This window comes from Xenopus laevis, chromosome 1S (assembly GCF_017654675.1).
Source record: "Xenopus laevis strain J_2021 chromosome 1S, Xenopus_laevis_v10.1, whole genome shotgun sequence".
NCBI classification, from domain to species: Eukaryota; Metazoa; Chordata; class Amphibia; order Anura; family Pipidae; genus Xenopus; species Xenopus laevis.
Genome location: NC_054372.1, coordinates 176,195,181 through 176,220,918, shown reverse-complemented (window position 1 = coordinate 176,220,918; position 25,738 = coordinate 176,195,181). Strand labels below are relative to the sequence as shown.

At 40.4% G+C, this 25,738-nt stretch overlaps 1 long non-coding RNA gene across 1 annotated transcript; it reads right to left on the bottom strand.

Moving 5' to 3' along the window:
* Window positions 1–24,086, bottom strand: cenpk.S. The gene is made up of 6 exons (XR_001934260.2): window positions 23,759–24,086; window positions 14,527–14,599; window positions 9,401–9,447; window positions 6,345–6,444; window positions 3,628–3,681; window positions 1–592 (listed from the first exon to the last, which is right to left on the bottom strand). It is a non-coding gene; the product is annotated as a centromere protein K S homeolog (long non-coding RNA).
* Between the last annotated feature and the right edge of the window lie 1,652 nt (window positions 24,087–25,738).

Here is a 25,738-nt window from a genome sequence, read left to right as displayed (position 1 = left end):
GAAAAAGTCTTTATTTCTGGTGAACAATCTGAAACCAACTGAACTGAAAAAAGTGTTGGAAGGTGAACCACCCCTTTAATAGCTGACTGGCCCACGTCATGGGAAATTATGTATAGATTTATTACATGTCCTGTACCCATCCCACTGCTACCTGATCTCACCAACTGACCCTGCTCCTGGAGTTTGAGCAGTGCATCCATTAGCCAGCGCACAGTGAAATGCAGCAACTACGAGGCTGTGATAGGCTGTTTGTAAGGGTATTCCAGGCTGTCACAGTCTAGCATTCACAAGGAGATACGCCCCCTACTGGCTCAGGCACAGACTGCCTACACAGACACAGACATTAAATATAATGTCGTTAATTTGAACCAGCTTGGTCTAAAATGTTTGTCACAGATAGTGGCATTTTTGTATGAGTGGTGCCAGTTGTCAGTCACTGGTGAAAAGCTTCTAACCGGATTCTATTTGGGTCTTCTGGGTGTCTCAGTGCAATGCCATAACGCAGGAGCATTTCAATGTACGGAGGCAAGTGATGCGGTTCAAGGACAAGATATGGATCATGTGGAGTGGTCATCAGTTTGTTTATGAGGATCTAGAATAGAAAAGAAGAATGACAATCGGAGGCTCATTTATCAAAGGTCGAATTTTGAATTCATATGAGTTTTTAAAAACTCCCCTAAACTCCCATAAATTCAACCAATCTAAATTTATTAAAAGAAATCGAATTTTTTAAACTCGGATAAATGGAATCGACCCGGTAACTCGAATCAAATTCAAATTCAATTTGAATTTTAAAAACTCGATTCGTGTTTTTTCCCTGAAAAACCCCCCACAAATGTCAGGTCGGGCTGCAAACAATTTAAAATTGATCCACGGACCTCTCCCATTGACTTAAACAGCAATTCGGCAAGTTTTAGGTGGCGAATAGTCAAATTCGAGTTCTTAAAGGGCCAGAGTATGATATATCTCAAAAATCGAATTCGAATAACTCCCTAGTTGAATTTGACAGTTTTGACCATAAAAAAATTCAAATTTTCAATCCGACCCTTGATAAATCTGCCCCTTAGATTACTATTATTATAGTTCATTTAAAATGCACCAGCGTATCCCTCAGCAATGATGTGAGAACACTTTATACAGTATTTCAGATACAGAATAGCAGAGATTGCAGCTCCATAGCGTTAACACTGCTCTTGTGTTTAGAATGAAGCTACTGTATAAGAACTAGTTTGGATCCTTTCTATATCAGGACACTGACAGCAAGGTCCATGTGTATCAGTATAAACAGACTCTCAATTCAGCCTCTGTGGGTCATGCTGACCTAATATTTGGCAGTATTTGCCCTGAAGAAGAACCAATCATTTCCAGCCCAAGTCAGTTTATAAGACAACGGCTCAGATTTTAGCATCTTTATGGGTTGTCAGGTTCAGTTTGGAAGGAACATCTCTGCGTGTCTGATGCTGTGACCAAGCACAAGTGTTATTGGCCTGAGCTGTTTGAATGTCAAATGCTGCAGGGTAGCCAAACTAATATTAAAGGGGAACTATTAAGAAAATTAAAATGTAATATAAGCTTCATCATACTGGAATAAGAAACTTTGTAAATGCAATCAATGAAATAATCTGCATTGTTTCTGAAATAATCAAGTTTATCTTCCCTATCCCTCTCTCAGCGTCTGTTTCTCTTCATTCTGTCTTCATGCAGCAGTTGGGTGTCAGATAATCACTGACAGTTAGATCCAATATATCTTATAGGGGGCTCATTTTGCCTAGAAGATGTATCAGAGCTCACTCTATTAAAATCACCAGACATCAGGTCTCTCTACATGCAGAATTTGTGCAAAAGGAAGTTATTTTGTTTGATTTTGTTTGTACTGGAATCAGGTATTTGAGTGAGTTCTAATTAATTTGCTAGGAAAGCTAGAAAGTTTCTTTTTTCAGTATGCTGAAGCTTATATTAAATTTTCATTTTCGCGATAGTTCACCTTTAACTGTAATTTAATACACAGGATTGGTAAATCATTAAATGAGCACAACGGTGTTGTCATTCACTGCAGGATAAATTGAGCAGTTGCTGTAGGGATCTGTCCGATTTCTGCAGTTTAAAGCAGAGCCATATACAGTATGTAAGAAATACAATTCTGAGACAAATGGTCTCATTTATAAATTTCTGAATGGAACATGCAAAGCACAAACCTGCCCCTATTTTTATGTGATATTCGCAAAGGTGCTTTACATGCACCTTACAACTTGTGGGTAGTGGCAAGGTGCTGGTACAGCTGCTCTGATGAACTGAATGTAAGGTGCAAAGTACTGGGCATATGTCATACATTAGCCCTGGATTTAACACCTGCTTTGAGAAGGTCTTACATCCAGAGTTCTCTTAATATGCTGCATCTATACAGGCAACTGACTTACTGACACAATAAGGAAAAAAAACCTACATATGACTAACTTTACTGCACAGTGATTTGCCCACTAACACTACTAACTTTTGGGCTTTGCTGTTTGTGTTAGTAAAGCAAATGTCAAACAAAGTATAGTAAGCTTTTTTTACTTTAAAATACAGGGAGAAAGTTATGTTGTTCTGGAAACTATTCAGTGTAATTTTAGAGGTAAAAAAATAGGTTCACTTATTTAATGAATGTAAAATTGCTTCTAAGCACTTTCACATTTTACCTTTATTTTTTTAATAGTTTCCAAGTTTTTAACAGCTAATACAATTTGTAGAAATAAATCAAATCAACTGGATTTTTTTTTTCAAAGACGTTTCACCTTCTCAATTCGGCACCTCTCCTTGGAAGGTTTAGTAACACCTCAAAGCTCCAATCATGCTAATACAATCAACACCCTACCTTCATGACATCCTTGTTTATATATTCCCGAAAAAAGATCTTATTTACAAGTTATTCTGAATTGAGAAAGCCAGTTGGATGACTTGTGAAACATCTTCAAGAAAAAAAAAAAACAGAGCAAGTCCCTTTGATTTGACTTATTTCTACAGATATACCATGCCCTGGATAAATGAGAATCTTCACAAACATTTTGCTAATACAATTGATTTGACATAATGGCATCACCTGCTGTCTATTTCAGCAGAAAATTAAGTTAGTGAAAAGAGAAAAGTCTTGTGATGTCTCTTCTCTGCTTGCTAAATTCATTTTTTAACAGAGCAACAACATCAGATTTTCCCTAGAAGCAGCTGTATCTGGGATGTACTTACTGTCTTACAGCATAACAATGACTCTGAAGCTAAAGTGGCATGATTAAGAGTAATGGTGCATGGAGTGATTTTCTGCCTGCATGAGTTCTAGCTCACGGGTGGATGGCAAAGCATTCAATAGATAATGTTAATGGAGCTGACACAGCCAGTGTAAACACAGATCAGGAGATTATTGCTCGAAAATGGATGCAGCCAAGGGGACGATAGAATGCTGTGAAGAGTATGAGGAAGCTTTAACATACAGAATATAGTTGTGAATGTTAACAAATATTTTTCATATTGGATCAACTTGTATTTTTAGGTGTATTGTGCTTTAAAAATAACTGGGTACACTCTAAAGGAAAGAGAATATCAACCAACAACTACTGTGTGGATAACACAACATACATCTAGTGGCAGGATTACCTCTGAAATGTCATGTAGCTTCATCAGTGGGACAGGTTTTTTCCCAGAATGGCTCTGAAAATACAGAAAAAGAAAATTACCTATATACACAATATTTTTTAATAAACCGTTGCATTCCTTTCACCTAATAGATTTGATTTATTCCAACTGAAAAGATACGTATTATAACACATAATTTACCCAACATACTGGCCTTGTAACATAAATAAGTAACATAAAATCTGTGTTTTCTTACCTTTAACTTGCAGATGCAATAGGGGAGTGATATGATATTATATATATATATATATATATATATATATATATATATATATATATATATATATATATATATATCTATCATACAAAGATCAGCACTTACTTTTTGAGCTTACCCCAAGTATTGCAGTATTAGATCCTATACCTGTGTATATAATATCCCTATACTGTATTCAACAATATTTAACTTAAAGGGATTGTGTCATGATTTTTATGGTGTAGTTTTTATTTCTAAATTACACTGTTTACACTGCAAATAATTCACTCTACAATATAAAATGTCATGCCTGAACCAGCAAGTGTATTTAGTTGTAATATTAGTGTGTAGGCGCCATCTCAGGTCATTTTGCCTGGTCATGTGCTTTCAGAAAGAGCCAGCACTTTAGGATGGAACTGCTTTCAGGCAGGCTGTTGTTTCTCCTACTCAATGTGTCTCAGTGGGACCTGGATTTTACTATTGAGTACTGTTCTTAGATCTTCCAGGCATCTAATTCTAAGCAACTTTTAATTGGTTTTCATTATTAATTTTTGAATTATTTGTCTATTTTCTGACGCTTTCCAGCTTTCAAATTGGGCGTCACTTACTCCCTAAAAACAATTGCTCTGCAGCATCTATTGTTATTGCTTCTTTTTATTACTCATCTTTTTTTATCAGGCCTCTCCTATTCATACTCCAGTCTCTTATTTAAATCAATGCATAGCCACTATGGGGGAAAGTAATGATAATGGGGGATTTTAATTAGCCAGATATTGACTGGAGTACTGCCAGATCAGTTAATGGGAACAAGTTTATAAACTTGTTGCATGACAATTTTATGGCAAAAGTTGTTGAGGAGCCTACCAGAAAAAATGCTATTCTGGACCTAGTGATCAAACGCGCAAGTCATTGAACCCCTGGGTAATAGTGACCATAATGTGATATCTTTTAATGTCTGGTGCAAAATACAAATCTACACTGCTGCAGCAAAAAACTGTACTTCAGAAAAGCTCATTTTAGTGCATTAAAGAAGAACTAACCCCCAATAATAAAACCCCCTACCGTACATAGTCCCCCCCCTGCTCCCCTGAAAGTACCCTAATCCATTACTCATGTATAGGTGCAGAGTAAGCGCAGCAAAGTTCATGGGCGACATCTTCTGTGTTCTTCGAGAAATGAACTCCATATTGGCGCATGTGCAGTCTTTCGGTTTATAGCAACTGTGCATGCGCCAAAAGTGGCTCCTTTAAACAATGGATATCGTTTATAAAGCTTTACTAAAAATTAATGAGATGGAATACACCCTCGGGTACTAAGAGGGCTTAGTTCACTTGTAGACTGGCCTCTTTCTGATTTTCTCAGACTCTCTTTCAGCTGGCATGGTACCTTGGAGTAAAGCTCTTAATTAACAAAAGGGTTACAATCTCAGCCTGGCAATTGTAGACAGTAATTTTTTTATTGCTTATCTTTCTTAAAAAGCCTTCTCCTATTAAGCCTTCATGCTGACTTTTAAACCTGCTGCTGGGGTGCTAGGGTAATGTTCATCTTCCATAATGACTTTATTTTGTGACTGTGATGGAACATCCTGGGCATCAGTGAACCATAACATTTAACTACATATATTAGAGTGCATAACCTACATATAAGCCCTAACTAACATATAGCAGTTTAAATTCTAAGCCTGACAGTTTCAGATAAAAGAGAACAATAAATTGCAAACTGCCTTAAAGCACTGAAGTATAAGACATACTAAAAGTAAATGTGAATTGCTCATTTAAAGACAAGGAAAGCAAATTCACAATATGTCAGGCACCCCCCAGTGCAGGGGCTCTGTACCAATGAGGCAAATTGAAAAACTCATCTCAGGCAGCAGCGCTGAGTGGGTTACCTGAGGAGGTAAAAAGCAGCTCCTGGTACCCTTTTGTTTTAAAACGGAAATTCAGCTTTTATAGTGTGAGAGCATGTAACTGCGCTCTCCACACTAGTAATTCAGCCCCCACCGTGCAGGAAAGCGCGGGGGCAGCATTGCAGGCGCTTCCTCAGGTGACTCCTGTATCAGAATTGCCACTGCCCCAGTAATGTTCATTTCCTCAACTGCTCCTAGCTGCCCCATGGCACTTCCCTGACATTGTGACATCATCATCTAAACGGAGTGATTGGATTAAAGGGGGAATGTAATTCCCCCCACCCCACCGGTAAATTCAGCTTTTTTTGTCCTTTAACCTTGGGTGTGAATGGTATATACAAAACCCCAATGTGTCTGCACCACTCCACCTTGTCTCTTCTCTTAGTGTCACCAAAAAAAAAAAAAAGTCACCAGCACTCCTCGAATAAAAAAAAAAAAACGTTTGTGTATTCAGGGAAAGCTAGTGACTTTTGTTTTGTGTATATATAAATATATATGGGTGTGTGTGTGTATTTATATATTTATATATACATATAGTATGTATGCAAAAAGTGCTGGGTAATCTTATGCAACTACCTTTTCTCTGAAAATGGAGAAAGTTGATTTTTCCGCTCATCTTGTCTGGAGGCAAGAGCATCAACTATTTTCTGTTTACCATCCAATCCAGTTTTGCTCTCTGAAATAAAAGAAAATACCATTATTTTATATATGGGGTCTGGTAGCTACATTGATCAGCTTCCTTTGCACTTGTACTTGTGCCTGGTTCTAACAACACTGAGAAAATACTGTCTTATTCATCATTCTCTATATCGGTGATCCCCAACCAGTAGATCATGGATGTTGCTCTCAGTGTCCTCAAAACAGGGGCTTATTTTCGAATTCCAGGCTTGGAGTGAAGTTTAAAGTGCATTAAAACTAAGTATAGTGCCAAGCAGAGCATCCTGGAGGCTTCCAGTCCACATAGAGGCTACCAAATAGCCAATCACAGCCCTTATTTGGCACCCCCAGGGACTTTTTCATGCTTGTGTTGCTCCCCAACTCTTCTTACATTTGAATGTGACTCATGAGTAAAAAAGGTTGGGGACCCCTACTCTATATCATGCCTCATCCTTTACTCTGTGACACCTCTTGTTTCTGAACAAAGTCCTAACTCTTTCCATGCACTGTTTGGAATCTGTACAGATTAATGATTCCATGGTCTCTCCCTTAAACTGTCACCAGTGTGCTTCAATCTGTCTGACAGCTGCTTGAGCCTCTAACTTTAGGGGCATCGGAGGTAAAATTACCTTCCCATGAAGATATCTCAAAGGAAAAAAATTGCAATACAATGGAGTAAAAGGACTGGTTTTGACTAGTACTGTAATGGTAGACAGCAGAATGCAGTGCAACTGAACCGTAAATACTTATATAGTATGGAGGCCATATGGGTTGTGTATTGCATGACATACATATTCCCTGCTAAGAATCATCATGGCCAAGTCATACATAATATATGCCTGCCTGGTGCGCTCAGTACAGGTGAACTGGCACAGGTGTAATGACATATTATATATGACATATATATTTATTATGACATACTAGATATATAAAAACCTATCTGCTTATTTGTTTTGCTTCCTTTAATGAAAAGACATTACAATACAATATGAAAATTAAGATACATAGAGATAAAGTCAAAATATTATGCTACAGTTATCTCCCTCAGAACATAGATATCTAAAGTGCATCAGGCCTGTGAGAGTCAGAAACTGTTCCACTAGTTCCTATGGGTAGCTCTGTTGTGCAGTTGTATGTCATTAATTATTATTACAGGAATTAAAGGAACAGTAACATCAAAAAATGTTTTAAAGTAATACAAAATAATGCAGTGTTTCCCTGCACTGGTAAAACTGATCTGTTTCAGAAACTCTACTATTGTATTGTACATATGGCTTTTTTTTCAATTTCCGCCATTGCTACACAGCAGCTTGTTCATATAAACTATAGTAGTGTTTCTGAAGCAAACACATCAGTTTTACCAGTGCAGGGCATGATATTTCCATTACTTTAAAATACTTTAATTTTTTTGGTGTTACTGTTCCTTTAAACATGTCAAACAATTCAGGTTGGGTGGTCTTCTCTGGTCTTTCTAGGGAACATGAAGGGAGGTAGGCAGGGGCGTAACTACAGAGGAAGCAGACCCTGCGGCTGCAGGGGGGCCCAGGAGGTACAGGGGGCCCCATGAGGCTCTCATTGATGAGCAATTTGAACATATATTTGTAAAACAGGACAAACACTGGATATGTTGGGGGCCCTAAAATTAATTCGCTTTGGGGCCCAGCAACATCTAGTTACGCCACTGGAGGTAGGGACAGAGAAAAAGATCTAGTATGTCCTGAAGCCCACATGAGAAAGACTGTATGGTATTGAAGGGGAAAATAATATCATGAAAAGTTATGGTTATTTCAGCTATATATAATTCATATTCAATATTATATGGATAGAAATCTCAGTTTTTAGGCTGCAGTTTTATACAACCAAAGGCATTCAAATAGGTTCCATGAAATATAGAAATACAAAACACCAAAAAGAGGACGTAAGAAAATGATTAACCAAAAATGTTGTCTACCTACCTATCTACAAACCTATAGCTTTATTAAAAGGGAGTTAGAGCAATGGCACATTTTGTTTTCGAGTTTTTAAATAGTTTAGGTTTTTGTTCAGCATTTCTCCAGTTTGGAATTCCAGTATCTTTCTGGTTGCTAGGAAATAATTTATCCTAGCAACCAGGCAGGCAATTGAATGAGAGACCAGAAGATGAATAGGTTAGGGCTTGAACAGAAAGCCAAGTAATAAAAAGTATCAATAACATTGTAGCCCCACAGAGCAATCATTTATTGGTTGCTGAGGTCAGTATATATTTTATAGGGGGGCTCCTTTTGCCTAGAAGATGTATTAGAGCTCACTCTATTAAAATCACCAGAAATCATGTCTCTCTACATGCAGAATTTGTGCAAAAGGCAGTTATTTTGTTTGTACTGGAATCAGTTATTTGAGTAAGCTCTAATACATCTGATAGGAATCGAAGCCCCCCCCCTATAAGATGTATTGGATGTAACGGTCAATGAATATCTGACACCCAACTGCCGCATGAAGTCAGAATGAGGAGAAACAGATGCTGAGAGAGGAATAGGAGTACTTATTTCAGTATGAGGAAGCTCATTTTCACGATACAAGCATTTGTAGGATCAAGGCTCTACACTCCCCAAACTACATGCACATTATAACCCTGCTTTGTGCTCATGATGCTTAGAGTTAAAACGATCCTCAAATGCTTCGAGCATAATGATAATTTATGCATGTCATCATTCAAAATGGAGCAAGTGATATAATCCATTCTATATTTATGATCTGTGCCATGAGCTCATGGAAATATGACAAAACTGATGTTCTCTGCTCCACCATTTCCCCTCAGTCTAAAACAAAGTTTAGCTTCCCTCACATACGAATGGCGCAACATGTTCCACGGGATGTTAAATTTAGAACTAAAGTATTAACACAAGAATCTGAAAAGGAGCTCAAGTGCTTAATGTATAAAAGGGGGAAAGTATAAAATGGATTCTGTGGAAAAGGCAATCCTGGGAGATGGTTACCTCTTCTTTTCCAACAGCTAGCAGAACATCCTGGTTGTCAGATATTACTAAAAAACAAAACAAAAAAAATAGTGGTTAATGTTTTTGGTGGTCATAGCAACAAATGGACAAAAGACATCATCCTCATTTCCTGACTGTCAATGAAGAATAGCGGCCAATGCCAAGAATGACTGCATTGGCCATAATGTTGGACATGACCAAATATATAGGATTTCCAGCGTTAGGTCATGTTTGCTAGTAGGTAACGTGTGCTTTCACTCCCAACATTCCTGTACTGTGTGTTAAAGGAGAAGGAAAGGCTAAAATTAAGTAAGCTTTATCCGAAAGGTCTATATAAATACACCAGTAAACCCTCAAAGTAATGCTGCTCTGAGTCCTCTGTCAAAAGAAACACCACATTTCTTTCCTTCTATTGTGTACACATGGGCTTCTGTATCAGACTTCCTGTTTTCAGCTTAAACCTCCAGGGCTAGGGCTTGAGCATGCTCAGTTTGCTCCTCTCTCCTTCTCAACCTCCCTTTTTCCCTCCTCCCCTCCCTGCTGTAATCTGAGCCCAGAGCTATGAGTGAGCAGGGAGACTCGGGCAGAAAGTGATGTCCAAGCTAATATGGCAGCTGCTATCCTAAACAAACATATAGAGCTTCGAGAGCTGTTTACTCAGATATGGTAAAGCATTCTATAGAATAAATACAGTGGTATAGCATGTCACTATTGTGGCTAATCTACTGGCAATAAACTGTCTCTGTAGCTTTCCTTCTTCTTTAACTGAATGGATGCAGAACTAAACATTGGTACTCGAAAATTATTAAAAAGCATAAATTTAGTAGAAGGTGAACACTCAACGGCCCTACAATATGCTAAATACAAAAAAATTATCCATAGGTCTCTTACCTTTGCTAGTGGAGGTATTCTTCTTCTTTTAGGACATGACCCCCCAGGCCATAGTTTTGATCTTATAACACCCCTATGCCTAAACAATGTTAGGTCTAGATAATCCCCCTGGGCAACTGCAATTCTTTAATGAATTATCTCCACCGTAGTTCGGCATGTCATGTAAAGTAGCCTTGTTGCCAATACATTCCTTGACCAGGCAGTAAGTTCAGGGCTCTTTTTGCATAACTATATTCTATCTGATGCCTAATGAGTGAAATCCACTAAAGAAAAGCAGAAAGTAGTGTTCTGTTCTATTATGTTACCCAGTCACATTACATTTTTGCCTAACTAACTATATTAGAAAAATGTTTTATTTTGCACAGCCTATTTATTTACCCAGTTTTTATTTTTATACTGAACTGTACTGTAGCATTGTTTCCAATACATTCATTGACCAGGCAGTAAGTACATGGATATTTTTGTATAATTATATTTTATCTGATGCCTAATGAGCGAAATCCACTAAAGGACTTTATACTGGATTTAAATATCAAAACAGCCCCCCCCCAGCAAATTTCCATGCATGCAATGATAGTTGGGCAATATAGTTGGATTAGTTGCTGTGTCCCAAATAACTGTGTTCTTTTTACTCATGTAACACCTATTTGGGCTGCATAGCACACAAATAGTTAAACTGTCCAGCTAGCAGTAGAAGCATGGGTTACACGCGACTTACACAACAGGGTCAGGGCCTTCGCCATGTGGAAGTGTTCCCTCTATGGTGTAGTGCAACTACATCCCCCAGGTTACTGTGCATACAACAAAAGATGGGCGCCAGGAGGTTCTTGCAGTAAAACAGAAACGGTTTATTTAACTATGCACGAGGCAAGTGACCACAGGTTTAGTAGTCACGCAGGAGCTGAGGCAATAGCACATTTCTCACACAGAGCTGCAGGCATTAGGCATTTCTCACAGAGGAAAGGTCTCCATTAGGCATTTGCAGTATTCACACACATTCCCTCCTGGAAGTTGTCAGGAAAGCAGCTTCTACCCTACAGTCCCTCTTCACTGAGGTCCCTGACTGGAGGCAACACATAAAGCCTCTGGGAAGCTACTCCCTTACTGCAAATCCTTGTTGGAGCTTCAGCTGCTCTTTCTCTCTCACCTCTCTGCCTTTCTCTCCTAGAGAGACTATGACAAGTCTGCCCTAGTGTAACTATTCCTCATTCACGGGGTTACCTGGTCCCCGACTTCTTCTCCAAAGCACATGGGCCTTTCTGGGCCTAGCTGTGCCCAGGCTCCCCTGAGCACACCCAGCTGGATCACCATCCACAGGCCAAAGAGGAAGTGGCCACTCCCTACACACACTATATAGCAGTGTAGCAGGGGAGTGTCATTCTCTCCTGGCAGATCACTCTAAGAAAAAGGTGGGGGCCTTAAAGCTGCAGGGCAGATTAACCCATAGGGGCCCCTACACTCATTAAAGGAGAATGCAATGACCAATCGATGGGGGGTGCCAAAAGGGCACCCTACAAGGATTTTATTGACTTACCTGATGTTTTGGGCTGGTGATCCTTTAAGCAAAAATCTGTACCTCTTTCTCCTTTCTTTTATCGTTAAACTGAACTTTAACAAAGAAAGCTGGCATTTTTGCTCTACTGTGCATGTGTCGGCCACTAGATTTGAAGATGAAGGAAGAGGATTGCGCACTTGCAAAGACCATCTATGCCAATGCATTTTTCAGGCTAACGGGAGCACCAGCCTGGGGTATTAAGTAAGTCATTTCAATCCTTGGGGGGTGCCCTTGACACCCCCAAGGATTGGACCTTTCCTTCTCCTTTAACTCAGCCCAGTCTAGACAGTGCTGCATGTATGTTAGAGGTTAATGATTATTCTAATGTTATACATGCTAGACTTACAGCCTTACACACTATATACTAACTCATACCACAAAGTTTAGTTATATCCAGTCCCACATAAAGGGGCAGATTTATTAAGGGTCGAATTGAAAATTAGAATTTTCTTTATGGTCAAAACTATCAAATTCGACTAGGTAGATTTTTGAATTCGACCCTGGACAAATGTGCCTCAAAATTTTAAAAATGTAGGTACACAAACACCGATATTAACATTCACTGCTGTTGCTGATAATATCTGAATAAATAAGAAGGATACCAGGATGAACTGAATATGGTTTAATATTTAGAATTCAGAATATGTCTGCACATTGACATTTACATCAGAATAAATATGTTGGAATTATTTGAGGAGGATCTATAATTTGCATTTATGTAGTACTTCTATTTCTTTTTTAGAACACTACAAGTCTGTTTCTTCTCTTGTGTATATATTTACAGTATACTATAGTAAGAAAAAAAGGGTCTTATTCCCATGAGCAGTTAATCCAATAACGTAAGGAGGGATGGAAAATTCACTTCCACTTTTTCCAAAGTCCCAGGCCTCAGACCCCAAAAGATATATAGATCGCTAAATGGCTTGTCAGCGGTAGTTTCCACTGCATGTATTTGGAATACATTCACGTTTAAAACCAACCGTGCTATTACTTATGTTTGCATACAAACAGCATGGCATTTTAGACTATTTCAGCTTCACCAATATATTTATCTAGTTTAGGCTCATTTGCAATTACAAATTAAAAAAATAGAAACGAAATGCATAAGCAGCTAAATAGCAGTCACTGCTATTCCGTAAAACATACTGGCGTAGGCATGAAATTGGACTGACCATACTATTCCTCTCCAAAGGCACTACTTAAAGTGGTAGTGTAACCCCTTTTGAAACATTAGTCCCACAGATAGAACATAGTTTTTATCTGTTGTTTGAATTAAGAAATATGTATGGTTTTTATTATTTCTTGCACTACATAGGCCAAAACCTGAACTGAGTACAGATTTATCTTCTTCAGCTGCAGCATTTGTCGGGGTTTAAGATACGGAACAGCTCCTTATATAGATGCCTTCTCAGTTGAATGGTGATTTGTTTTGATTGGGTGTTTAAGAATAGGGAATAGAATGTGACTTTACTTTCAGATTTTGCCTAGTTTAGTGCAAGACATAACAACATCAATACACATTTCCTATTTAAAACAACATGGGAAAAGTATGTAAGCTCATTGCACTAATGGGGTATACTGCCACTCAGGAAGAAAAATGCCTGGCAATCCAATGGGAAACACTTGGCTTACAGCTAATAGATCTGACTATGTCAAGACTCTGGGGAGATCATGGGACCCATAAGTGAATGTCATGTATAATGAAAAAAAAAATACTAGATAAAATACTTAACATATATAACATAATTCAGCTTGTTTTGTAGTTTTATGTTATACATTACACAGTGGGCTGTTGGAGGGATACTGCATTAGCACCAGCAATAAAACTAAGCTCTCTGAGAAGTCTGTTAGGGTCATATACTGCAGTACCCAAAGCAGTAAACATGTGCTATAGGTTACAGCAGTGATCCCCAACTAGTAGCTCGTGAGCAACATGTTGCTCTCCAACTGCTTGGATGTTGCTCCCAGTGGGCTCACACCAAGTGCTTATTTTTGAATAACTGATTTGGAGGCAAGTTTCTGTTGTATAAAAACCACATGTACTGCCAAACAGAGCCTCATGTTGGTTGACAGTCCACATATGGGTTACCAAATGGCTAGTCACAGCCCTTATTTTGCACCCAAAGAATATATTTGATGCTAGTGTTGCTCCCCAACTCCTTTTACATCTGAATGTTGCTCACGGGTTCAAAAGGTTGGGGATCCCTGGGTTACAGCATTAAGGCAAATAGAAACTACATAAGCCTACATAAAGCTGCTCAGCCTCAGCTTTGAGCCCTCAGAGCTCTTCCTCTCAAGTCTCAATACCCTAGTTGAGGAAAATATGAAACGGCTGAGAAAGAGTAAGATAGAGAAACACTGATAAATCAGTACTGAGAGGGGAATCCATTCTACAAAAGATAAAGCGGTGTGAATGTATGAGAAGGTGAAGAGAAGCACTCATGTATTATATATGAGAAAGTATGTATATGAATTATACAAGGGTTGGGAAAGAGTTTGGATAAATGCTAGTTTGAGTATGGTGAAATCAACCTTATAACAGTATCCAAACTGAGAGAAGCGCTGCTGATCTCTGTACTTGTAACAATGCAAGGGACCAACCAATGGTAAACTGATGACGTGTCAGTGGAAACATATGATCTTGACCCTTACACAGATGCTCACTAGTTCCCACACTTACTTTCAGGTGTTCTCTTCTGCCACTGTTCATATTCAGCAGTTATGGCTTTCACTCGCATCATGAGCAAGTACAGCTAAAAGACATAAAAGCCAATTGTTACATTGCTGTACAGAGCCCATGCCTTTCATAGCCTAAAATGTACTTTCACTGTTTAATAATGTCCATGCATAAGTATTATTACTACTGCTACTCCTAAATAAAATGGATTTTGCTGTCATATTCACACACCTGTTTTTCCTCTACTAGGACAGCTCCCGTTTGGAGAACCGGCCTGGGGAAAATACTTATTGGAATTAGGCCTGGGAAAATACTTATTGGAATTAAAAAATGGTGTAAAAGTAAACATTTAAAGGGGTTGTTTACCTTTGAGTTAACTTTTAGTATGATGTAGAGAGTGATATTCTAAGATTATTTGCAATTGGTTTTCATTTTTTATTATTTGTGGTTTATGAGTCTCTTATTCCAGTCTCTTATTCAAATCAATGCATGTTTGCTAGGGTAATTTAGACCCTAGCGACCAGATAGCTGAAATAGCAAACTGGAGAGCTGCTGAATAAAAAGTTAAATAACTTAAAAACCACCAATAATAAAAACCAATTATCTCAGAATATCAGTCTCTAAATAATACTAAAAGGTAATTCAATGGTGAACAGCCCCTTTCAATTCCGCTATGACTTTTTACAATTTTACAATATTATAGCATCAAATTAAAGAACAATCTCACTTGCACATCCATGTCAGGCAGCGTTTCTGGCCCTGACATTGTCAGTTTGCTTTGGCACTGTTTGCAGAGCAGATAGAATAGTTAGGGGCTGATTCACTATGGGTCGAATATCGAGGGTTAATTAACCCTCGATATTCGACTAGGAATTGAAATCCTTCGACTTCGAATATCGAAGTTGAAGGATTTAGCGCAAATTCTGCGATCATACGATCGAAGGATTATTCCTTCGATCGAACGATTAAATCCTTCGAATCGAACGATTTAAATCCAACGATCGAAGGAATATCCTTCGATCAAAAAAACTTCCCCATAGGCTAACATTGACTTCGGTAGCTTTTATCTGCCGAACTAGGGGGTCGAAGTTTTTTTTAAAGAGACAGTACTTCGACTATCGAATGGTCGAATAGTCGAACGATTTTTACTTCGAATTCTTCGATTCGAAGTCGAAGTAGCTCATTCGATGGTCGAAGTAGCCCAAAAAAAAAAAATTTTTTCCATAAACACTACCATATGCATTACCTTGCCTTTACTACTAGCAAACATAGAAGAGTAGCTATATTTATCCACAAGGATTTCCCCTTTGTAACTCTAAGCGCAAACATAGATATCAATGGTCAATATGTCATACTCCAGGGCACCTTATATGACCAGAAATATATTATTATCTCCAGTTATGCCCCGGTCACCGATCCACTGATCTTCTTCAATACATTATGTAACCTCTTACCGGATTTAGACCAGACCAGACCAGACTTCTGTGGGCGGGAGAATTTAATCTTTCTTTTAACCATACATTAGATAGATCATCGACACTAACCCATCGCGGTACAAGACAATTACTAAAAAAGTGGACCATTTAATGCATGCACATAGCCTTATAGATTCATGGAGAGAAATCAAGAGTTCTAATCGAGACTATACCTTTTACTCCCATACACATAAATCTTACTCTATTATTGATTATATTTTAGTAAACGCCTTGTAAGGGAACCTTACCCTGGTGGTCTAGTGGGCAGCGGGGTCCAACGCCGCTCCTTTGTTGTGGACGCCCGCTGCGCTGCTCCTGCTCTGCCGGTTCCTCTATGGCGCGCGCGCTGGTGCGCTTCCAGGTATATGCGCCGTGTGATGACGTCACGAGCATTGGTGTGAAATTTCAAACAGTATTTAAGGGGAATTTAGTTTTCAGCAAGTTGCCCGTTGTTAGGTTCAATTAGCTTGTTCCTGGGTGTTTAGTACTTGTGACCTCTCCAATCCTGACCTTGCCTGCCTGAAACTACGGTGATCTCTCCAACCCTGACCTTGCCTGTCTGAAACAACGTTGACCTCTCCAATCCTGAAACCTTTGCCTGTCCTCCGACTATTCTATGATCTCTATCCTTATTCCGGCCTGTCTGACCATTCTATCTGCTTGTGCTGGCCTGCCTGTTTCTGGTGGTGTTCTTCCTTCAGTATCCTGGTGAGACGATCGTGCCCCTTTGCTAGTCCAGAACCGTTAGCTTTGCTCCTCTCTCTGTTAAGACCTGGTGGCATCCAATTAGCCAAGGGCTCCTCCCGAGGTGAAAGGCGGCGGTTAAAGGCAGAAGTGAGAGCCGAGACCAGGGAGCTTAGCTTGGGTTCTGGATATAGGGTGCCGAACGTGACATGCCTCCTCTCTCATTGACTCAAAGCACATTCAATGTGCTTGGTCTGACCATGATATTGTGCTGACATCACTTAATTTACAGGTTTCTACAATTAAACGTCCTAATTGGAAATTAAACGAAAGCTTACTAGCAGACCCTGATTGTATAAAATATATCTCACAAGAGATGAAATTTTTTTTCCAAGATAACTTAACATGTGATGCGTCAATAGACTGGGTTTGGGTGGCTCATAAAGCTTTCATTAGAGGATGTTTAATAAAATATGCTTCAAAGAAAAAGAAAGAGAGAATGCAGGTACAAAAACGTCTAGAATCTGAATTAACCCTATTAGAACGTACTAATAGATTACACCTCACAACCCGTAATAGGAAACTAATAGAAGAAACAAGGCAAAAATTGCATGCATGTCAAGTTGAGCAAGCTGAGAAAGCTATCCGCAGGACTAGACACAAGTTTTATAGGTTTGCAAATAAACCAGACAAAATGCTAGCTAATTTACTTAAGTCGGAAATGCGTCAAGGTCAGGTCCACAGAATCAGACTAGCTAATGGTACAATCTCCTCTAACCCTGATAAAATTGCTGAAACATTTGCAACTTTTTACTAATGACTATATACCTCCAGCCCCCCTGAGAAACCAGGCGAGATGGAGGCATTTTTAAAGAGATATGCCCTGGACACGTCTTGGAGGAAATGAAAAAGATTATGACCCAAGATATCACCTACGAAGATATAGAATACACTATTAAGCTATCAGCTACCCTGATTAATACTCTAAAAGCATACTACCACTGTCCACAAGCACGTCTGAATCTCCCTTCTACCAAAAATGTAGGTACTATTAAAATACAAAGGGGTACACGTCAGGGCTGCCCACTTTCTCCAGCTTTGTTTGCACTAGCTATGGAACCTTTAGCAAGAGCACTTAGGGAAAATACAGATATGAAGGGCCTCTCTATTAGAGGTAAAGAATATAAGCTCTCTTTGTTTGCTGATGATTTACTTATGCATGTGACTAACCCTCTTACATCCTTACCCAACTTGATAAATGTTCTATCGAGCTTTGCAAAACTATCTGGCTTGCAAATGAATCCGGGAAAGTCGGAAAGGTTACCCTGCAACTTACCTAAGCCATTGATTAAACTGACTGAACTTTGGGTTCTCTATTAGAAATGAATATTTACAATATCTTGGAGTAAAAGTAACTGCCTCCCTCTCTACACTATATAAGACTAATTATCCACCATTAATGCAGCTTTTAGCTCAGAAACTTTCAAGATGGGACAAACATCGAATCTCATGGATTGGCAGAATACATTGTGTAAAAATGGTGCTACTACCAAAGATTCTGTACTTGTTCAGGACTCTACCTATCTCTATACCAATCTCACATATCTGTAAGTTGCAATCAGCCATCAACAACTTCATATGGCAAAATAAAAGACCACGGATACCGAAACAAGTAATGTATTCCCATAAAGCGAATGGAGGACTTTCGGTGCCCAATTTAGCTAATTACTATAGAGCTGCTAGAATTGCACAGTGGGCCTCGACACATGCAGTGTCAGAAGCTCCTTTATGGGTTCAAATTGAGAATGACCTGCTATATCCCTACCTCACTAACAAAGTTCTATGGCTTTCGAAAATTCCCCTACAGAACTTCACAGATTCGTCTCTGATCACAATAGAGATGCTGCATCTTTGGCAAAGAAACCGTAAGAAATATCAGTTTCCTTCTCTCCTAAGCCCAGTGATAAATAACCCAGATTTTACGCCATCTAGAAGGGCATTCGCTTGGTGGTTGGACAAGGGAGTGAATACACTGGACACATTGGTAGATTTTCCAACTCAGCTCATAGATTGTCTCAGCATATCCTTACAGCCGCAAGACTGATCATTGCACGCAACTGGAAAAAGGCTTCAATTCCTTTGTCCATGCTTAAAGCAAAAATTATAGACATAACAACTAACGAGAAAATGACATGCATGCTGCAAAATGATAAGGAAGCTTATGATAAAATTTGGATGCCATGGTTAACATACTGTATACGGAAATGATCCCCTGCTCTTTTCAGCATTACTTGTATGAATGGTTAGTTAAGGTAACTTGCGGAATACATGTCCTCAATATTGAATACTATTTCCCCTTAACGTATATGCCTGCTATACTGTATAACCCAGCTGCCTTATTCAACTCTATTTTAATTTATTTTATTTACCTTATTCTATTTTATTCATTCTTATTTTAATAATGATATGATATTTTATGTTTACATGCCTGAAAACCCCAAGCTATATTCTGTAAAAAATGTTTTATTTGGAAAACTAATAAAACCTTTCAGTTAAAAAAAAAAAGAAGACCAGAGCAGAACTAGTAGAGAGCCTGCATATCTACTGACTGGTGAAAAGCCATGCACTATGAAGCTAAGCAAAGATACTGAGTATGCATACATTTATAATCTATATCCAGGGTAGGGAAAGGAGCTTGTGTCCGAGTAGTCAGTCAGGGGACTCTGATACCAAACAACTATTAGCTTGGTGCAAGTCTCACAGAATGAGGTAGGCAGCTAAAAAAATGTTTGTGGTACTGGTCCACCTATCAGCCTATAAAGACAACAGATCTGCAATGGAAAAGTATGGGTTATACAGGAATCTATTTGTTAACTGGGATAATGTTGTCTCAGGCATTACATCTCTGGATAAGAACTGAATATGTAACCACCTCCATCCTGCGTGTACTGTATATAAGAAAGAATGGCACAGGGAAAGAATAATGCATGTTTTAGAGCAGAAAAAATAGATCAAGGGGCAAAGAATGTGCAGCCATAAGCACTATATACTGTATTGTGTATAGAGATGCTGTAAAATGTTCTCATCCTATCAAAGTGGGTTAGAAGCTTATTGGCTTGTGTATTGTGCCCTACCAACGGCCTATCTGACCGAAACCTTATGAAAAACTACCAGATACTGTATCTATCACACAGGTGTAAAAATCCCAGGCAAGGATCACATTTATGTGCATGTGATGTGTCCCTCTGCCAATGGGTCACTGTAGGCCACCGTTATGATCCGACTGTTGTCCCAGGGGCTGAATAACAGTATCAGGTTAAGATCTGCTTGTATGAAGACAAGTATACACGGCTTAAATGTGGGTGCCTACACTAGAGAGCTAGGGGGTGCCCATTAGAGGGAAGGTATATGACCCTTTTTAGTTACCGTTCTTCTTTGATCCTCTCATTTAATCTTCTGGTTCAGCTAATTTCAGGAGAAAGCAAGCATCAATCAAAGGGGTTGCCAAATGTTAGGACACCCCCAGGTATTGTAATGACTTACCTGATTCTCAGGATCATTGCTCCTGTTGGCAGAAAATTGCACCACCCCAGGTCAAGAGTGAGTAAATGATCCTTTTCCTTTCTATTTCTTCAAAATCCAGCAGGCAACACAGGTGCAGTTCTATTAACTCTACTGCGCATGTGAGTGGGCAAAAAGAAAGAAGCTAGCTGAAAGGACTTTTCACTTGGGGGTGACAAAAGTGATCGCATGTGCTTACCTGAAACCTCAGGCCGTGATTCTTCCAGTGAGCACCACAGAGCGATTGTCTTCTGGCTGCTGCGCAGTAGAGCGAAAAGCCAAACTTTAACGAAAAAGCCGATTACTGTGCATGCGTCTCTCCCCCGGGAAAGTTGTAGAAAGAAGAAGCCGAAAGACAAGTCCCCTGGGCCGATGCAATTTTCTGCTATCAGAAGCAGCGGCCTAAGGTATCAGGTAATTCATTACAATTCTTGGGGGGGGTGCCCTAACATTTAGCACCCCCCTTGGATTTATGCTTTCCTTCCCCTTCAAATCAGCACAGAACCCAGTTGTTGGCAGTGGGAAGCAGCATGTACCTGATGTCAAAGGTTACTGGCCCACATTGTGTGCCCACATCTGCTGCTGCCGCCATCAAGAAGAAAAGAGCAGCGAACAGAGCAGACAAAGCGATTCTGCTCCCAAATGTTGTTAAAGGGGAAGCAATTTTTTGCGTTCATAATGCCTCTGTGTCATTAGGGTAAAGCCTGATAAAGCAAGAGCATATTAATTAGCTTTAGTGATTTAGTGGGGCTGAAATAGTTTTGGCCCATGTTAATCTTATCTTGCCCACGCCCAATTTGAGACCGACCCATTCAGGATTTGTGGAAAGGCCACAATGGCCCGGGACTAGAGCGGCAGAAAAATAGGGGTGGGGGAGGGTGTGTCTCCCATTTGCATTTATCTCTGGACTGGAGCACTGGTGACTGGGTGCTGAAGACTTTGACCCCAGTTGCAGAAAAATTGGCAGAATAAGGGGTGGGAGTATTTGGGGCTGGATGGGCTGTGTGACTTGTGGTGGGCCTAGAGGCAATACGTTTAGAAAAGCAATTTATATAGCCATGTGTGAGCCGCTCCCATCTCTGACATCACTGGACGGAGGAGGGTATTATAAATACTGACATACAGAAGTTTGAGTCACTGCCAGAGTTGCCCGGTCGGCTGTTTTCCAGCCAAATTGGGCTACTAATTTAAAGCCCAGGTGGGTTTTGAAAGTACAAACTAGCCAAGGTACATATTTGGGCTACTTTTTGAGCCTTTGGCTGGTTTGTACATTTTAAACCAACAAAATTTGTTTTTCACCCTAATATGCCGGGCCTGCATCTCCCAATGCATGTTGGGTAATGTCGTTTTTGTTTAACAAGTTGCACACTGCCAAGTTTAATGTAAGACTACAATACCCAGCATGCAATGGGACTGACTTGTGTCAGTCGGGAGTTACCAGATTTTGGGTTCTGTACCTGGATAGGAATGGTACATTCTCTACTTGGAGTAAGTTTCTTAGTGGGGTCCCTCAGGGCTCGGTATTGGGTCTACTTTTATTTAACTTGTTCATTAATGACTTAGGGGACGATGTTATAAGTAATGTATCAGTGTTTGCAGATGACACAAAACTATCCAGCCCAATTAATTCCATCCAGGATGTGGCATCCTTGTAACATGATCTTGACAAAAAGGGCACCTTGGAGTCCTTGTAGATAATAAACCTGACTGTAGCAAGCAATGCCAGTCAGCAGCATCAAGGGCAAATAAGGTCGAGTAGGGATGGGCGAATTTTTTTGCCTTGTTTCGCCGCAGAAATGACGACCATAGACTTGTATGGCGCCGTGTGTCAAAAAAAAAATTTCTGCTGCGCAACAACATTTTTTTGAGGCCTATAAATTTTAATGGCCATCGGCAACATTTCTCCAGCAGCGAATTTTTGGCGAAACGAAACAGTCTTGGTCTCCATCACTCAAACAGGACATTATTGTATTAGAGAGGGTACAGAGAAGGGCAACTAAGCTGGTAAAAGGTATGGAAAATCTTAGCTATGAGGAAAGACTGGCCAAATTGGGGATGTTCACGCTGGAGAAGAGGCGCTTAAGGGGTGATATGATGACTATGTATAAATATATAAGGGGATCATATAACAACCTCTATAATGCTTTATTTACCAGTAGGCCTTTCCAGCTGACACGAAGGTCACCCATTCCGATTAGAAGAAAAGAGGTTCCACCTAAATATTCGGAAGGGTTTTTTTTACAGTGAGAGCTGTGAAGATGTGGAATTCTCTCCCTGAATCAGTTGTACAGGCTGATACATTAGATAGCTTTAAGAAGGGGTTGGATGGTGTTTAGCAAGTGAGGGAATACAGGGTTATGGGAGATAGCTCATAGTACAAGTTGATACAGGGACTTTTTTCCCGTCCTGAGGAAAACTGGAGAGGCTTCAGATGGGTTTTTTGCCTTCCTCTGGATCAACTGGCAGTTAGGCAGGTTAGAAAAAGTTAAAAGATTAAACTTGATGGACGTGTGTCTTTTTTTTAACCTAACTTACTATGTTACTATGTTACATTCTCGCATTGTGCGGTGACTTTCCTCAATTTCAGACAATTCTGGGGCAAAAATCAGCTGGCCACCAAAATGTCTAGAGGTTGACCTGTTTTACCAATCTTTATTGAAATTGTATATGTATTAGGGCCTTATGGGCCCCTATATCTCCTGGGACCCCCTCTGTAGTTACGTCCCCTGTTGATGGGCAAATCTGGGAAAAATTTGAAAAGGGCATATTTTCATATATATTCATTTACTTTTTCACTGCACATATTGTGCTATTTTGGGCTACTTTTGAAGTGCCTTTTGGCTAGTTTTAGGCTGGTTTTGTAGCTGACTTGGGCTGGTTTTGACAATTAGACAATCCTGCCTGCTGCAAAAGTAGGTTTGTGACAGGGTGAGGAAAGTTGAACGGGCTGTTGGAACGTGTGGCGGAATTGACTGCCCTGAAACTGCTGCACATCACTATTTGTCTAGCAGTTACTTTTTAAAGGAGAAGGTAAGTCGTTTACCACTTGAGGGTGGCAAATGTTAGGCATCCCCATGTGAATGTATTGACTTACCTGAAACCCAAGGCCAGTGCTCCTATCAGCAGAAAACTGTTATACCAGTGAGCACCACGGAGCGATCTTCTTCTGGCTTCAAACTTTAACTAAAAAGTCAGCTTTTTCATTCTACTGCGCATGCGTCTGCCCCGGGAAATTTGAAGAAAGAAGAAGCCGTAAGAGAAGCGATCTGTGGTGCTCACTGGAATAACACTGGGCCGGTGCAGTTTTCTGCTGATAAAAGCACTGGCTGGGGTTTTAGGTAAGTAAATACATTCACTTGGGGGTGCTGCCTAACATTTGGCACCCCCAAGCGCTAAACAACTTTTCTTCTCCTTTAAAGGGGACATTTTGCATAACCTTCATATTCAGATATATAATTAATCTATCCTCAAATAATGTAATGATGCAGAAGAAAAAACATTTGAATGCATTTTACCTGCTAAAAGTGTCATTACATCAGAGCTGCAATGAGAACCTCTCAGGTCAGAAGCTTGGCTGAAATGAGGTGTGGGAGTGTCTGTTCTCTCACAGGAAATGGTCACAGCACTGACTGACAGGCTGAACTCTGCTGTAGCTTAGAAAGCCACTCCCATCTCCCTGTCTGTGTGTCTGTTTCCAGTCTGCACATAGCTGTCCTAGGCTGCTGCCTGATTTTTCTATTTGGATTTATTATTATTATTTTCGCTGCGTGGCACAGACTCTGATTACAACCATGCCAGACCCTCCCTTCCATCTCTCTGTCATCTCCCTTCCATTTCCTTGCCACCTCCAGTGGCGTAATTACTTGCCATCGGCCAGTGGCGTAACTAGTTGTTACTGGGCCCCATAGCAAATTCAATTTAGGGCCCCAAAATATTTATAAGTTGGCCTATTTTACCAAGATATATTAAAATTACTAATTAATTAGGGTCTCACTGGGCCCCCTACACTCCTGGGCCCCCCTGCAACCGCAGGGTCTGCTTCCTCTATAGTTACGCCCCTGCCATCGTCCCCTGGTACAGGCCCCCCTGTTGGGCCATCCCCCTTATGAATTGCATGATGGAGTGCGGCTGTATAACATGCAAATAGGAACTGGCCACTTCTGCAGATGGTGTAATGAAACACTCATGGGGGTTGCACTTTAACGGAATGCTTCATAAGTAATATATATATTGAATCCCTTCCGTGGCTCCTTGCAGTTTAATGTGGAGGGCTGGTGGGGTTTCCAGTTAAGCAGAAGCTAGTGGTTGCTTGTAAGACTTTCAGGTCTGAAAAATATGGACAATTGACTGAATGCAGCCAAGTAGCTTAGAGTCCCACCAAATTACCTATTTCATCCCCAGTACCAGTAAGTAGATTGTGTGCCTCATACAAACTAAAATAAATACTTCTGGGCACCACCCTGCACCCCTAACCAAGGCTACTGCCCAACTAAAACAACCAGCAGCCCTCCATGTAGCAGCAGCATTCTCAGAAAGAAGTAAAGCTCTAGGAGTGACACACAGCTTGAATTCAGATTTGCCCCTTGCAAATCTTTACGGAGCCAAATATTTCCAGTATGTACTGTACTGGAAAGAGCAACTGGCACACCACTAAAGTTGCTACAAGCCCATTGCTGTTAGATTTGCCCCTCGATATTGCGTGTGGCCCCCGGGGCCCTTCAGGACTCACTGGCAGCACACCACAGTGCTCGTCGTGGCCATTGAGAATCGGGCAGTCAAACCTTCTAACTCCTCTGCTGGATCGTGGCCCCATCCACTAGTTCCACTAGTTCCACAGAGCTGCAAGCGCCAGCGTTTCACTGACACGGAGCGTTACCATGGCAACGGATCTAACAGGCAGCCGGCAAGATCTCTGTCAATAGAAAGGATACTACAACGCTCCCACGCTCAACTCAATGCTCCGTGTCAATGAATCGCTGGCGCTCACAGCGCAGCTCTTCTGTAGAGCTTGGCTGGTGCTTCAAGCAGTAGTGGAACTAGCGGATGGGGTCGCGACCCAGAAGAGGAGTTATAACGTTTGAATACCTGATTCTCAATGGCCACGGCGAGCTCTGTGGCATGCTGTCAGTCAGTCCTGAAAGTCCCCGGGCCACACGCAATATCGAGGGGCGAATCTAACCGCAATGGACAAACCTCGCTTGCTCGCTCCTTTGCTGTCTGCTCGTGGGCAGGGATAAGCGCAAGCAGCCCTGAGAAGGACCCCGACGTGATTGACGTGGCGCCAAGATTAGACTGAGAACCAGCGCCTCCCCCTATGCACGCCCAGTCCTTCTCAGTGGCTGCTGCTCACAGAAGAAAAAGACAGGGGACAGGGAAACGGCCGACGGCCGCCCTGCAGCACAGATACCAGCACAGGAAATAAAGAGAAAGGGAGGAGCTACATAAGAAACACAAAGATAACAGAAAAACTGGACACAAAAGGTATATGAGACACA